General features: G+C 42.9%; 1 pseudogene; it reads right to left on the minus strand.

Moving 5' to 3' along the window:
- Positions 1–3,761: 3,761 nt before the first annotated feature.
- Positions 3,762–17,237, minus strand: part of LOC103300078 (52 kDa repressor of the inhibitor of the protein kinase-like) — a 194,870-nt pseudogene continuing 181,394 nt past the window's right edge.

The raw sequence follows: 17,237 nt of genomic DNA on the forward strand, positions 1-17,237 counted from the left end.
GCACTCCTATTATGAGGCCTGGGCCAGAAACACATAGCAAGATTCTCACTTACTTTTAACCCATTGCAGAAAAATCCAAAAGCTGCACTGAGCACTAAGCCTGTATCCCTGTTGGTCTTGGAAGACACACCCTCACACGATTTGGAGGGAAAATGAACAGTTTATGAAGAGCTTATGTCTAAAATAGTTCACATACCTTTGCAGTGCCTACTTTATACCAATTTGAGTGTAAAATCAGATAAAGGGAAGGACTCACAAATGGAATGGTGTGCAAAGTAAAATCTGTTCCTCAAAAATGTTTTATGTTCATCACAGTAGTGATGTTGATCTTCCATTTATTAAATGTATCATAGGTGTCAGTAATAGTGATGTGCTTTGCATACATAATTTCAGTTAATATTTCCAGCAAGTTTATGATATATAGAGTTAGTGTCCTTTTTAGAAATTAAACAAACTGGGCAGAGACAAGTTAAATAAATTGCCTAAGACTATACTGCCTGTAAAGAAGCAAACTGAATATCCAATTTTGGTCTACCTATAGCCCATGTTCAGGGAAGTGCTACATTATCTTTAAAATATTAGATATTTTTCTAATATGAAACTCACAGGAAGATGTGGAAATTAAGTAAATGAATATACGAGAGGATTTTAAAAATCTAAATTGCTTAGCATGAGAACCACAGTGAACGCATGTCTACCGCACCCACGGCATGCATCCTACAAAGGATATGTCAAATAAACACTCATGCATGAAGTTGGCCTGTGTGTTTGAAGTAGATAGGTTCTATTAGAAACTGACAAGAGGAGAAAGTAGTTGGGGGACAGGCGTGGCTTCTGACTTATGTAATATCCAGGTTGATCGAGTTGCCATGGCCTATATCTGGATTACCCATTTCCCAAACTTAGGAGGTTGGACATGCTTCCAACCCCACCCCACCAACATCCTGAACAGGATGGCATCTTCTTTCCATGGTTCCTACAGTGTCTGAACTTTCTTCTCACCCTCTAGAGGTCCCTGGAAATCTTTTCAGATGTCCCTAGAGATATTACTTCCCTTTTTTGAGAAATAAAACAATAACTTAATTACCTTAGAATACATCATATCTGACCTTTTTGATTTAAATATATTTTTGGAATCTAAACTAATAAAAGAGAAACATGCAAATTAATCATCACTCCACTACGCCAAGCCACACCCACTAGCCAATCAGGAGCGAGTACGCAAATTAACCCAACCAAGATGGTGGCCGGCCATGGAGCTGGAGCAAGCAGGAGGCTTGGGTTGCCCCAGCAATGGAGGAAGCCAAGCTTCCCGCCTGCCCTGGCCGGCTCTGGCCTCCACTCAAGGCTACAAAGTTTCAATTATAGAAGATAAATAAATCCTAGATACCTGCTTCCAGCGGGCCCTGGCCTCTGCTCAAGGAGGCACTGAAAAAAAAAGAAAAAGAAAAAGAAAAAAAGGAGGGGCTGGGACCTTGGGTCACCAGGGGGTGATCAGGCCAGGATGGGATGTCAGGGGCCGTTTGGGGTAAGCAGACCAGCAGGGGGGCCAGATGGGGATGAGCAGGCCGTCAGTGGGGATCAGTTGGAGGTGATCAGGACAGCAGGGGGGTGGGCAGTTGGGGGCGAGCAGGCCAGCGGCAGGGGGCAGTTAGGGGTGAGCAGGCCGGCAGGCAGAGTGGTTAGGGGCAATCAGGCAGGCAGGCAGACAGGTGAGCGGCTGGAGCCAGCAGTCCCGGATTGTGAGAGGGATGTCAGACTGCCAGTTTAGGCCCGATCCCTGTAAACCGGCAGTAGGACATCCTTCGAGGGGTCCCAGATTGAAGAGGGTGCAGGCTGGGCTGAGGAACACCCCCCCTTGCACAAATTTTGTGCACCGGGCCACTAGTGTGTATATGTGTGTGTGTGTGTGTGTGTGTATGTGTATATGTGTGTGTATATATATTCCTTATAAGCACAGTGTTTATCAGAAACAAACCTTTTTACTGAATTTAATTAAATTGCTATAAATTCAATTATGTTTATTTCATAGAGATGCATATTTAGTTACTTACTAAAGGTAAACCAACAATTGATACTTTCCCCTTGCCAGTGTACAAAGACTCACTGCGGTCTGTGCCTTGCAGAGGCAGCTCACCTGCTCTCACCAGTATTGTACTTCTGGAATAAAATTTCCAAGCAGACATATCCGCACTGGCAAGGAAAGATATGTTTTGGAAGCCCTGAAATTTATTAAACTTTGTGCACCCTCTTTAAGAAAATACAGGGTGACAAAAATAAAATTAGTTCCTTGGAGCCCTAGAGATGACAATCCTCTGATGGATTCTGTTGGGAAGGGAGACAATTGCCTCTCCCAACTCTGGAGACATTTTTTAGAAGAAGGATGAAATAGAAGTTATTTACAAATTAAACATTTTTGTAAAGGGTTCATTAACTTTTATTTCCAGCCCCTGCTGTTATCATCATAAGCCTAGGTCTAGATGTGAACTGGACAGGGACAGAGCAGAAACACCAATCTGAGAATCAGAAAATATGCTGTGATCATACTTATCTGTCCTGTTACTAAACTGGACTTACATCAAATTAGTTATGCCTGATATCTTATTCTTATTAGAGGATATAATACTTGAGTTAATCAAATCTATCCAGCACATGATACTAACTAAACTTCCTGTTTTCTTGTATTTGAGTGTGTCTCTAAGATCAGTTCTGACCAATTATTTGTGATAAAAATTGATGAGCATCTCTTCTGAACATGAGTACGTAATAGGTCAACAGTGTGAAATCTTCCCCAGAGCTCCCTTTGCCTTTGGGAAGCTTACCGATGACAGCAGAGTGTGGCTACTTCATCATCCTGGCGGCAGTGAGGAGGTGTGTGGGCTAAAACAAAAATTAATACTTTTCCTCCCATCTTCTAAGTTCTTCTGGCTGTGTCAATAACCACATTTTCAGAGACAGATTAACAGGGGAAAATAAAATGTTTTAATTCAAGTGCATTGGGGAATTCACATAGGCATAATAAATCCATAACAATTCCAAAGAGAGTGAGGAAACATTGGATATATAGGACATTAGGAACAAAAGAGAAAGAGAGGAGAGTGGGGTCTAGTTTTCGGGAGTGAGAATAAGTGATTTACAGGTAGTTGTGGAAGAGTAGAAAGGAAAACAAAAGTCAGAAAAACCCTTGCCAGGCAGCTCAGAAACAATGGAACACAGTGGGTATCTAGCTAAGAGACACTGCCTAAAGCCCTCCTGTTTACCACACTTAATTCAAATTAGGGTATGGCCTCATCCTAAGATTTCCTTCCTGATGCAGGTGTCTCTGTCTGAATCTCTTGGGCAGGAAAGGAGGGGAGGGTCAAAGGTTCTTTCTGACTCTTGTTTCTTAATAAACAGCTTGAAATCAATATCCCAAAAAGCATCTTCAGGATAGCAGAATTGTTGTCCTTTGACATGAAAAGGTTAATAAGAGATAGAGAAATACATTAATCCAAGAAAATTGTATTACATTCCAATCCTGTGCCAAGTATTTTATAAAATCTTTCCCTGAAGACAAGAATAATTAATAAGTTTAGCAGATGTGAAGTTGGCAGTACTTGGGGGAATGGTGATGGTGACAATTGTGGAAGGCATGGTCTCGCCTTTTTTCTTCTCCTCTGGATGGCGTTAGGCTGAGCATGTCATGTGTTTCTGGAGAGCTTCGGGTTAGGGGAAATGAGAGGACCCTTGATGTGCCAGGGAAATAACGGTAAAGGGGGTAGTTACACCGGCTCTCCTATCGGAGAATTGCACAGGTGGGATTCCTCCTTTGCTATTGGGAGTGAGGTATCCTTTTCCCCATTGGGAGCTGGGGGTCTGGTTTCTGCAATATCTGGAGAAAAAGAATATTCTGACTTGCACAGAAGAGTAAGTGCTTTTTATTCACAGAAAGTTACATCCCTTGGTTTCCAGAGCCCCATTTTCCTGGAAAAGGTGCGGCTCAGGGTCCAGCATAGCTAGAAGCAAAGCCAGCTTGCAGAGTTTCCGTTCCATGGAGCGGCTGGGTCCCATGTAGCATCAGACTACTTGCGTCCATCAGTCCACTGTGTGGGGTCCACATGGCTGTGGGCCAGCGAGTGCAGGGGAGCATGCCTTCTGCAATAAGAGAGCCAGAAATGCAAGATGCCCCAGAAAGGGAATTCCCTTTGTTCAGGAGTCTAACAAATTGCTGTGGCCATGCCTATATGCCTACTCTGGCCTATGCCCTGTTGCCAGGTGTGACTGACAAGCACCTTCCCATGTCACCTAGACCTTCCTAGACATGTGTCTATTGTCTAGTCCCTTCCCCAGTGATCTTCGGGGAACAGTCCTGCAGGGTGTTAAACTGCAGCTTCCTGGCACAGCTGTATAACTGGCATGCCTACTACCTGGTCTTCCTTTATTTCTTTCCTGTTAATTAACAACCAGGTTATTACAATGGTATCAGCTCTAGGCTTTCACAGAGAGAAGTTAAAAAGACAGAATTTGGTTTATGGTCCAGCCATGCCTACCAGATTAAGACAATGCTTAGGAATTTAAGATTGTAGAATGTTCATTTGATTAGGTATCTTCAGTTTTGCATCTTTTAGAAACCCAACCTAAATGGGTTCTGGTCCATGGAAGGAAACTGAATTATGGTAAAAACAAAACAAAAAACAGGGGGTATTTGGAGTAGCAGTGAGGCAGAATAGTTAGGAAAATTTGGGGCAAGTATCACAGGGAAACTGAGACAGATAGCTGATTGAAACTGCACCCTGACTCACCTGCCTACTTCTCCCTTACACAATCACTCCTTTAATCATTAAACCCTTAGGACAATGAGGTTCTGATCATATCAAGTAATCTTAGGAACCAAACCTAGGGTTCACTGACCACAGAGACAGAGTCTTGGTCAAACTAAAGATAACATCTAGGCCTCAGTTGTGTTTCAGCTCCAGGAACAGAAAAGCAGTAAAACCAGATGAAGCTTCCCTATGGCATCGGAACTAGCACTTACCAACCAGTGGAGACCAGGACACAGAAAAGACACACCTGGAATGCTGAAGAATATTCTATTGAGATGCTCCCCTGAGACCTCCTTAAACTCCTGCCTTTAGAAAACAGATAAAAACCCTTAAGGCAAACCCTTATATTCTTGCTCTCCCATGCCCAGCTCTTTTCCCTTCTTCTTTCCTTAGGTGCCTATGCTTTGCTTTCTTTCTCTTAAGCTCGAAGGACCCTTCGTGTGTATCCGTAACTTGTTCTCGGAATCCATACAGCCCAGCTGGCTCCCTTCTGCTGCCTCTGTGACTTGCCTCTCACAAGGCCAAGGCAGCCATTTGAGCAGCCCAGTCTCTTCTTTCTTTAGTGTACTTTCATCTCACTCCCTGAATGAACTTTATCTTGCACTCGAGTTCTTGGTTCTGAATTTTTCCTTAGCCCAACTCAAGAACCAAAGTTGCCAACCAAGAGCCCACATCAGTATTTTCTGGGAAAGGGTCTATAGTTCTGATATTATATGACTAGAAGTTGCACTTTATATAAAGCCAAGGTGATTTTTTCTGGCAATTTTCTTTTCTTTTCTTTTCTTTTTACAAATTCACATTTTTATTTATTTATTTATTTATTTAATTTAATGAATCTTTATTGTTCAGATTACAATTGTTTCTCCTTTTTCCCCACATATCTCCCCACCACCCAGTTCCTACCCCCCCTTTTCCCTTACCTCCCCCCCCCCCGCTGTCCTTATCCATAGGTGTATGATTTTTGTCCAGTCTCTTCCCATACTCCCCACACAGACACCCCTTTCCCCCTGAGAATTATCAATCCACTCCCATTCTATGCCTCTGATTCTATTAAGTTCACCAGTTTATTCTGTTCCTCAGATTTTGAATTCACTTGACGTTTAGATTCACTTGTTGATATATATGTATTTGTTGTTCATAATTTTTATCTTTCTTCTTCTTTTTCCTCTTTTTAAAGAATGCCTTTCAGCATTTCATATAATGCTGGTTTGGTGGTGATGAACTCCTTTAGCTTTTTCTTATCTGTGAAGCTCTTTATCTGCCCTTCAATTCTGAATGATAACTTTGCTGGGTAGAGTAGTCTTGGTTGTAGGTTCCTGCTATTCATCACTTTGAATATTTCTTGCCACTCCCGTCTGGCCTGCATGGTTTCTGTTGAGAAATTAGCTGATAATCGTATGGGAGCTCCCTTGTAGTTAACTAACTGTTTTTCTCTTGCTGCTTGTAAGATTCTCTCTTTGTCTTTTGCTCTTGGCATTTTAATTATGATGTGTCTTGGTGTGGTCCTCTTTGGATCCCTTTTGTTTGGGGTTCTGTGCACTTCCTGGACTCGTAAGTCTATTTCTTTCATCAGGTGGGGGAAGTTTTCGTTCATTATTTCTTCAAATAGGTTTTCAGCATCTTGCTCTCTCTCTTCTTCTGGTACCCCCATAATTCTGATGTTGGTTCGCTTGAAGTTGTCCCAGAGACTTCTTACACTATCTTCAACTTTCTGAATTCTCTTCACTTCATGCTTCTCTGGAGGAGTGTCCTTGGCCTCTTTGTATTCCAAATCTTTGAGTTGATTCTTGCAATCCTCTAGTCTGCTTTTGGGTCTCTGTATAATATTTTTTATCTCAGTCAGTGTATGTTTAATTTCTAGTTGGTCCTTTTTCATATCCTCAAGGGCCTCATTGAATTTATCGGCCTTTTCCATGAAATTCTTGAAAAACCTTATAACAGTGGTTTTGAACTCTATGTCCAGTCGCTTATTCTCCTCCATTTCTTTGGTTTGTGATCTGTTTCCTTGCCTTCTCATATTCTCTGCTTCCCTGAGTTGGTAGGGTAGTTTTGTCTACTAGGTGTCCTATTGGTTCAAAGAGTCAGCCTCCCAGTTACTTGAGGTGGACACTCTTGGTGTACCCTTGTGTACTGTGTGTTCCCCAGCAGGAGCTACAGCAAGGGCTAGTTTTCTTCTCCTTTGCTTGGGCGGTTTTGGAGCAGTCTGGAGCTGTAGTTGGTTAAGCTCAGCTTTTCAGCAATTGTGCTCCTTTCTCTTCTCAGCTGTAAATCTTCCACTCAGCCAGCTTTCCCGTGGTTCTGGGTGGTAGACGTTTTTGTCTTTTAGTTGTGTTTTTGAAATTGTTGTGTGAGGCAGCAGATTAGTTGTTTAACTATGCCGCCATCTTGGTTCCGGACTCAAATAGTCTTTCTCTTCCTTAGAACTTTAAACCGGAAGTACAAATTCACATTTTATTTATGTTGAAATAAAGTGTACAAAATTGACTTTCTTCACCAAAAATAACAGCAGTATTTTCTGTATTATTCCTAAATAAACCACAAAACACAATTTTGTAGGTTGTCTAGGTTTTGCTTATAAATCAAGATGAGGCAGTAGATATAATCATGGAAAAAGACAGAATAAAACAGACCAACCTGTTGTCAGTATCCATGGCCTCTGATCCTGTCTTGACCATGAAACAGAAGTGTTCGACATATACTTGCTAAAAAGCTTATGAAAATACTAGAGGCCCGATGCACGAAGATTCGTGCAAGAATGGGCGTTCCTTCCCCTGGCTACTGGCATCACTTTTGCTCTGGCCAGAGCTGCCTTTCTGCCTTCCCATGCTGCCCAGAGGCCCAGAGTGGCTGGGGTTATGCGAAACGCCTGCCTCATCTTTGTTGGGTTAATTTGCATACTCACTCCTGATTAGCTGGTGGGCATCACGAAGGTATGGTCAATTAGCATGTTACTCTTTTGTTAGTGTAGATAGGCTCAACAAAGGAATGTAAACAGCAACACCCAGATGTGGAACAATGTCGGGATCTTCCTTCAATGTTTAACAGTAACTTGTTTAAGATCATTGAATAAAGACAAAATCTACACTGAAATCCTTGTTTGGCAAGCTCACATTTTTTTCACTATCTGGCAATTTAACTGTCCATTACAGATTTTTAATAGTATACTTAAAACTCCTGATATACAAAGGTTAGTCATGAGCTTCATTGTAAAGTTTTATGAAACATATTCCTCCCACACCTTCTCAAATTTTATTTCTTCAAAGAACTGATAACTCAATACCCAACAACTGGATCCACAGTGATAATAAATGTTATGTCTACAATGACTTCACTAAAACAAGTCCAAGTGCCATTAGCAGAGATCTCGCAGACGTGCAACATGGCCCTTTCAATGCCACCCTCTGGAAGAACAGTCAGTTCTCCAAAGCATGAGAGTTCAAACAGGGGCCATTTCAACAGACAGACTATTAATGGCTAATGTACTCAAGATATCCAGTTATTAAGTGGCCTATATCTATCTTACAGCTCTTCTCTGTTTTCAAATTTCTTAGATTTTTTTCAATATCAAATATAAGAGAAAACACATTTTAAAAGTCTCTCGGGTATTTTTGACACTTTTGGAATTATCTGTAGGAAGCTCTGACTTAGTTGTATAGAGTTTGATATATGTGTCCACCCTTAAATCCAAATCATGTTTTATATCAAAATTTATGTTAAGCAAAGCTAAGTTACTTGACCTTTGGCCTGTCAAAGTGTTCCTCAGGTACTCTTTGAGATGCTTTCGCCCATTTTCATAGCGTTCATTTTCAACCTTCATCAAGGGGAGAATACATAGGACCTTTAGCAATGCATAAACATTAGGAAAAAACTTGATGTCTGGTAGGTGGAGGGCTTCATAAATGGTGGATGGAAGCTCTGTATCTTCTCCTCTCAGTTTCCACTTGATTCTCCAACAATGCAGCTCAGCTGAGAGTGCGTCAGGACTGGGTAAGTCGTGTCTGTACATGTCAGCATGGTGCTCCTCTGGTGTATTGAATTGGAGCCGTCCCATGACAGAGGGACCAGAGATCAGCATTTAAGAGCTTCGAGGTGCTGTTCTGAGATTCTCTCTTTCAGTTCCTGGATAATGTGTTCCACTGTTGGAACACTTAGAGCTTCTTTCTAGTAACCCTCAGAGGTCAGCTGAGATTCCGGGTTCCCTTGCTGAGCTCCGTGGAATTCCCAGGAGCTCAATTTCATCTGAATATCAAGTTTGGTTGCCAAATTGGTGGCTTCCTCAAACCAAAATTCATGATAAACTTCAATATTTTTTATCAATTCATGTACCGAATGCAGCACCACAGTCGAGCTACTGGCTGCAAAGAAGACATCAGAGGTCTGACCCTGGAGGCTTTTCCCAGAGGCTTTTGTAAAAGATAGAACATTTTTAAGAATGACAATGGTAACGATGAAATCAAAATCTGTTGCCGCACTACAGAGTGCGAATGCTCGGCCCGCTATACAGTTACTCCATCTACTGTGTGTGTCCTTCTGTATACATACCATCTACACAGAAAACCAGTGCTTGTAGGAGCTCCACTACAATTTCAAAAGCATCATGCCTGCCTGCGCGCCCTGCTGTCCACTTTCAATGGCAAATTTCCTTCAGTTCTTTACCCCTGTCTTCATTGTTCTGAAAGGAGACAGAAATTACACGGTCAAGCTCTAAAAGCAGTTGTGGTGATCGATGGAAAAAAGAACAAACTTCTTCAATTGTTCCTAATGCAACAGACGCTCCCATAACAGGCACCGATTTTGCCAACCACATATTTCAGGCACAGGAAGAGCAGAGTGTGTGGACAGCTTGAGGAGGGATATGTCTCCAAAAGTCTAGAAGCAACAACTTTCATTTTGGAAGAAAATCCATGGGACACAATGTAAACCTGGTCACGACAATATTCCATGTTTAATCCCCACTTCTCAGGTATCGTAGTGTGACATTTCATAGCCAAAATTTCGGCATCAGCTTCATAAGGCAGGAAACCCACAAACTCCTCTCTCAGGTTATGAGCTTCGTCAACAAACCTCACCGACATGGGCAGGTGCTCTTCTCCCGCTATGTCCACTACGTCATCAGTGATAATCGAAAAGAAGTGAGAGTCTCTCACTTCCCTGAGCGTTCCTGCCCGAATGCAGCCCTCACAGATCTCCAGCGTCTGCTTCTGCCGTGCATTTGAACAGAACAGAGTGTGGACTGCTGTGGACTCAAAGTGCTTTCTCAGAACCTCTTCCCCAGAATGCATCCGGCGCTCCAACAGTGCCCATCTGAAAGTCATCAGGAGTAAAGAGACCACCTGGGATTTCATCATCTTCATGTCCTTAGATTCTAGAGGTATGTTTTGTTTTCCCATAAGAATCAAAATTTCAAATAAAGATTTTAAGTATTCTTTGTTTTCCTTCTCTTCAAGGGTTTAAGGTAAAATGTCTTCATCCTGTCCTTCACCTCCTTCTGCATTGGAGTTCTGAGCCTGGCTGTTGTTGATTTATTTATGTTTTTGTTCCTGTTCAGAAGTTTTGTCATTTTTTTTCGGTTTCAGTGTCCTGATTTCATCTTCACTCAATTCTTTTATTTGTTTCTGTGTCTATTGTGTGGATTGCTCACATGACTGGTAAGATCAAATATTGTTGGTATTGCATTATCTCAAAGAACTACCATATAAGGATTCTCCCAATGAATTCACAAATATCTGCTTCAAATAATTTTGAGAAATAAATAACCCAATCATTCTTTAGTTTTCTGGTGCCTCTGCAAAATGTATAATTCTACAGATCACAGAGGTTTCAAAGTGTTTGGCACATAATTGATAATGTTTATTTAGTTGATCAGGTGTTTTATCTTCTAAGTCTGCTCTCCTAAAATTTTCCACCCACTTCTGGCATCTGGCCGGATCTCTCCAGACCCTGAAGAAGGCCAAATCCGACTGTGTGCTCTTCCATGTGCAGTGGGGGCCGGCGCAGAAGTTCGGGGTTGTCGCCCGCCCGCTTGCCTGCCCAGCGCTCCCCTCCTTGCCTCCTCAGGACAGCCCGCCTGCCCGTCCGGCCCGCCAGCTCATCAAGGCCAGCGGATCGCATAAATCTTTTGCCTTTTCTGGCAATTTTCAAAGCCCCTAAATGAAATGGTGTAACTTTAGTTTGTGGCAAACTTTATTTATTTATTTTTTAGTGTACACTGTCCTTTTGATTTGCTAATAACAAGAAACAAATCGTCTCCCTTTAATCCATTCTTTGAGTTAACTATTCTATTCATCAGAATGTGTTTCCACAGGATTACAATGCCTGCCACAACAAACCCTCTAAGCTTTTCACTCATCATATCTGGGTGACACTGTCTGGGAAATTATTTCTATTGCAACACCCTGAATAAGGCACCCGGTGCCCTTCAGTGTGGGTCCAGCAGAACTGGTTAGTTGGACAGTGTCTAAGAGACGTAAATCCCTAGCAGTCTTGGAAAAGAATGTTTAAAAATAAAAACATGACCAGTCCAAGAGGTCTGGTAAGAATGTGGGGAGGCGGTCTTTCAGAATAGCTGAGTGACTCAAAAAGGTTCTGCTACATATTAATGAAGTTACTACACCTTTTATACGACACAGAAATTTATTAGTTCAATTAATTAAGATAAATGAAAGTAGATTTTCTGAATATCTTTCAAATAAAACAATGATCTTAGGTTTTATTACTGACACATATAATAATTACTTGAATACATAAAAATTATCTAGAATTATGCATGAACATGAGAAAAAATTGTATTAGGGTTTTGTGTTTTTTTTTTATTACTGCATAACAAATTACCCAAACGGTAGCAGCTTAAATAAGACCTCTATAACCTGTTTCTGTAGGTCAGTCCAGGTGGGCTCCACTGGCCTCTGTTCGGCTTAACAAAGCAGGAATCGAGGTGTGAGCGGCTGAGCACTCATTGGAGAGCTGGAGGGATCCATTTCCCAGCTGCATCTGGGTGCTGACAGCTGCATTTCTTTGTGTTTGTAGGACCAAGATCCTCATTTTCTTGGTGGAAGGGTCACTCTGCTCCTGGAGGACACCTGCATCGTCTTCTCCATGTTTAAAGCAGCAATAACACAGTTCTTGTGATTCTATTTTCTCTGACTTCACCTTCTGCTGCTGCCTTCTGCTTTTAAATGGCTGATGTGACTCTTAATTCTGATCAAATGATTGAGTCCAACCCCCCTCACCTGGAACTGACCTTTAGGCCACTTCACAAGGGGTGTTCCCTTTCACTTAGACCACATTCCACTTGCTAAGACTATTATCCTTCCCCTCTGGACCTTCCCAGGATCCATACCTGCCCAGAGAATTCTCCACCCAGAAAAAGCCCGCCTAGAGTCCTTTAAAATCTCTGACTCCACATCCCTAGGGGCTGGCACCATGTTGGGGCTCAGCCCACCGGGTTTTCCAGGTGACCTAATAAATCCATAATTCTTCACCCCTTTCGGCCTCCCGTGTTCCTCCTTCGGTGACCCTAACAGTGACTAGCTCAGGTTTACCTGCCTAACTACAAATCTTTAAGATCAACTGATTTTAATCTTTTTTAAAATAAATATTTATTGTTCAGATTATTACAGTTGTTCCTCTTTTTTCCCCCCATAGCTCCCCTCTACCCGGTTCCCACCCCATCCCCGCTCCTTAACCCCCCCCCCCCACTGTCCTCATCCATAGGTGCACAATTTTTGTCCAGTCTCTTCCCAACCCCCTACACCCCCTTCCCTCTAAGAATTGTCAGTCCACTCCCTTTCTATGCCCCTGATTCTATTATATTTACCAGTTTATTCTGTTTGTCATATTTTTTATTCACTTGATTTTTAGATTCACTTGTTGATAGATATGTATTTGTTGTCACCATGTTGTTCATAATTTTTATCTTTACCTTTTTCTTCTTCTCCTTCTCCTTCTCCTTCTCCTTCTCCTTCTCCTTCTCCTTCTCCTTCTCCTTCTCCTTCTCCTTCTCCTTCTCCTTCTCCTTCTTCTTCTTCTTCTTCTTCTTCTTCTTCTTCTTCTTCTTCTTCTTCTTCTTCTTCTTCTTCTTCTTCTTCTCCTCCTCCTTCTCCTCCTCCTCTCTCCTCCTCCTCCTCCTCCTCCTCCTCCTCCTCCTCCTCCTCCTCCTCCTCCTCCTCCTCCTTCTTCTTCTTCTTCTTCTTCTTCTTCTTCTTCTTCTTCTTCTTCTTCTTCTTCTTCTTAAAGAATACCCTTCAGCATTTCATAAAGTACTGGTTTGGTGGTGATGAACTCCTTTAGCTTTTTCTTATCTGTGAAGCTTTTTATCTGACCTTCAATTCTAAATGATAGCTTTGCTGGGTAGAGTAGTCTTAGTTGTAGGTTCTTGCTATTCATCACTTTGAATATTTCTTGCCACTCACTCCCTTCTGGCCTGCATAGTTTCTGTTGAGAAATCAGCTGACAGTCATATGGGTGTTCTCTTGTAGGTAACTAACTGTTTTTCTCTTGCTGCTTTTAATATTCTCTCTTTGTCTTTTGCTCTTGGCATTTTAATTATGATGTGTCTTGGTGTGGTCCTCCTTGGATTCCTTTTGTTTGGGGTTCTCTGCGCTTCCTGGACTTGTAAGTCTGTTTCTTTCACCAGGTAGGAGAAGTTTTCTGTCATTATTTCTTCAAATAGGTTTTCAATATCTTGCTCTCTCTCTTCTTCTGGCACCCCCATAATTCTGATGTTGGTACACTTGAAGTTGTCCCAGAGGCTTCTTACACTATCTTCATATTTTTGGATTCTTTTTTCTTTTCCAGTTGGTTGTTTTTTGCTTCTTTGTATTTCAAATCTTTGACTTGATTCTTGGGATCATCTAGTCTGCTGCTGGATCTCTGTATATTATTCTTTATTTCAGTCAGTGTATGCTTAATTTCTAATTAGTTCTTTTTCATATCCTTGAGGGTCTCACTAAATTTCTTGGAGGTTTCTAGAAGATTCTTGAGTAACTTTATAACCATAGTTTTGAACTCTATATCCAGTAGTTTGCTTTTCTCCATTTCTTTCATTTGTGACCTTTTTCTTTGTCTCCGCATTTTGGCTACTTCCCTGTGTTGATAGAGTGGCTTTGTGTGCTAAGTGTCCTATATGGCCCAGTGGCTCAGCCTCCCTGATTACCTGAGGTGGACACTCTTGGTGCACTCCTTTGTGTGCTGTGTGCACAGTCTTGTTGTAATTAAGCCTTGATTGTTGTTGGTATCACTGGGAGGAATTGACCTCCAGGCCAATTGGCTATGAGGACCAGTTGTGCCTACAATGGGAGAACTTCTGTGCTGGGGACACCTTTATGGAGCAGGACTTGCTTCAGTGGGGCTTTGGAGCTCACTGATTCTGCTCCCCTGTGTGTCTCTTATGGATGTGAAGAGTTGTAATCTGGATGGTCTCACTCTGACCACTGGGTACACTGGCTCTTGGTTCTCCAAGGAGGTGCAAAGTCAGCCACTTCCTGAGGCCACCTAGCAGGAGCTACAGAGAGATCTGCAGATTCCTCCTCTTTGTTTGGGGTTTGGAGGTAGCCAAATAAGTCCCAACTGTGAAGCAATGCAAGCTTCAGCTGAGCCTTGGCCCTTCTTTTGGAAGTTCTGGGGCTCTCTGACCCAGTTGCAGTTTGTTAGGTTTTAGATTGCAAAAGGCCAGGCCATTCATATGCAAAAGCCTCTGCACACAGCTTGGGTGGGGTTGTAACTTGGGTGCGGTGGGTCTCAGGGAATCACCAGGGTGGAGCAAACAGCAATGGCTGTCCATCAGCCCTTCCCCGAAGAGTTCCCTTGGTCTCTGTGTCCCACAGCACTGTGCAGGACCAATGATTGCTGCAAGCACCTCTAAGAGAAAGCCGCCCTCATGTTCCAGCCTGCTGCCAGACAGCCCAGTTTCTCCTCGTGTGAGTCTGGGTCCCCAGAGTCTTGCCTGGAACTGGAGTTCAGAGCAGTTGGGAGCTTGTATCTCCCTCCCGATAGAAAAAGATAACAGTGTATCCAGTTGCCAGCCCATTTCTGCACGCACCTCCATACCTCCTCACTTCCGCACCTCTGCACCTCCTCTCAGTCTCAGTGTGCTTTTCTCTTTCCTTCTATTTGTATCACTTCCATTCAGCCAGCCTTCCCATGGTTGTGGATGATATCCATTTTGTGTTTTAGTTGTAGTTTTGATGTGGTTGTGCGAGGCAGCAAGCTCAGGTGTTTACCTATGCCGCCATCTTCTCTCTCTCTCTCTCTTTTTTTTTCCAACTGATTTGAATCTTAATTATAGCTTCAAAGTTCCCTCACAGCAATGCCTAGATTTTTTCATTGAATAACAGGACAGTGGCAGGGAATGGCAATTCTTAAAATTCTGCCAACCTCATAGTTGTGAAGGGACTAAAATTCTGCCACTCTGACACTGCCCTTTTGGTGTGTTGATTTTAAGCTGTTCATTAAGAAACATAAGTCAGAAAGAAACATGACCCTCCCCTTTCCTGCCTAAGAGATTCTGACAGAGAAAACTGCTTTAGGAAGGAGATCTAAGGTGGATGCTTTAGCCTAATTAGAATGAAGTGTGCTAAATAGAGGGCTTCAGGCAGGTGCCTGCTACCTAGGTAGCACCTGTGTCCCACTGATTTCCCTGCCTTATGTGTCCTTCTCTTCCTCAGTTACCTGTAAACAGCCCATCCTCACCCCTGAAACACCACTGCCTTCTCATTTGTCAAAAAATGTCTCATTACCCCATGTTGCCTTGCCATCTTTGGAATGTTCGTGCCTATGTGAATGCCCTATGCACACGCATTAAACTTTGGCTTTATTCTGTTGATCTTCCTCTTTTAATTTAATAACTAGAGGCCCAGTGCATGAATTCGTGCATAGGTGGGGTCACTCAGCCTGGCCTGCCATTGGGGCTGATCAAGGCCATCTTGCCCAGTCCCAATAGAGGCCAGCCAGCCAAGGGGAGGGACCTCAGGAGGTTGGCCACGTGCAGGAGGGTGGCTGTGGGAGTGCACTGACTACCAGGGGGCAGCTCCTGCATTGAGTGTCTGCCTGCTGGTGGTCAGTGTGCATCATAGCTACCATCCAGTCATCGGGTTATAAGGGTCACTTAGGCTTAGATAGATGATAGATAGATAGATAGATAGATAGATAGATAGATAGATAGATAGATAGATGATAGATAAGCTCAACCAGAGAACTTAGAAGCCACTAAAGCAGTGATGGGCAACCTTTTGAGTTTGGTGTGTCAAACTTCTCCAAAAAACTGAGCATAACTTGGGTAGTGTGTCACCTTGAGGAAAAAACATTATTTCTCAAATGTTTCATCCTCAGGAGCAGCAAATGTTTCATCCTCGGCATGCGGCCGCCTCAGTGGCTACGTGTCATCAGAAATGGCTACGCGTGTCAGTGCTGACACATGTGTCATAGGTTTGCCATCACTGTATTAAAGCATAAGTGGTATTGTTTTTTTAGTCCCAAAAGTTGCATTTTCAAAGTCCTAAAATATTTTCAAATTGAGCATGTTGAGGTGGTACTAACCTACCTATATCCCTACTCTCATCATTTTTTTAAATCTCTGCTTAAGGCCATGCAGACACCACACGCAATGGACTGCAGCTGGGAACACAAGCTAAGCTGTCCAGATGCTGGGCCAGACAGTGCTTTAATATGGAGCGGAGACTCTGGGCAGTGGCCTTGGTTCTAGCACTGCTGAAGATAGGCGGGGCTCCTTCCATTGTGAGACAGGGAAATGGGACTTTGGGAAGCCAGGGGTTTAATTCCACATAAATAAATATCACCCATCCTCTCATGCAAATCTCAGGAAGGTCCTTCCCTTGTGGTATTGCAAGAACTCCACTTCCACAGGTAACAAGTGGGGATGCAGAGGACACCCCACCAATAACAGAGTCCCACTGAAGCTCAGATGTCAGAGTTGGTGAACAAATGGTTTCCAGCTCTGTCTCCCCAGTCTGCCAAGAAGTAGGCAGACAAATCAAGGGAAGCTGGTTCTCCGGAGTAACTTCTCATGCTGATGAGTGTGACGTGCCCCCTGGAGACCCCTGGCCTATAATTCCATGTCTCAGTGGGGAGGAATAGCCTACTGGCATCTGCTGGCAAACAGAGACTTTCCTAAGTGCTTCTCTGCTCTGTGCTAACCAGAAAGCACTTTACACCTTTTCTGTTAACACTCTGCTAATCTCCATCTCAGTGTGGACAAAAAGGGGCCACTTACTGAACCTGACAAGCACAGGGGAGGCCTATGTGGCAGCCTTACACCCAGACACCTATGGTAACCACAAAGGATGGCCTGAAACTAAAACCTTTTAACTAAAAGCAGTCATGGCAGGTAGCATGTCCTGGGTTAGAATCTTCCCTGACAAAGGATAATATTCTCCTTAATTGAGCGTGTCTATTGTCTTTGTATATCTAGGACAACAT

Source organism: Eptesicus fuscus, chromosome 11 (assembly GCF_027574615.1).
Source record: "Eptesicus fuscus isolate TK198812 chromosome 11, DD_ASM_mEF_20220401, whole genome shotgun sequence".
Taxonomy (NCBI): domain Eukaryota; kingdom Metazoa; phylum Chordata; class Mammalia; order Chiroptera; family Vespertilionidae; genus Eptesicus; species Eptesicus fuscus.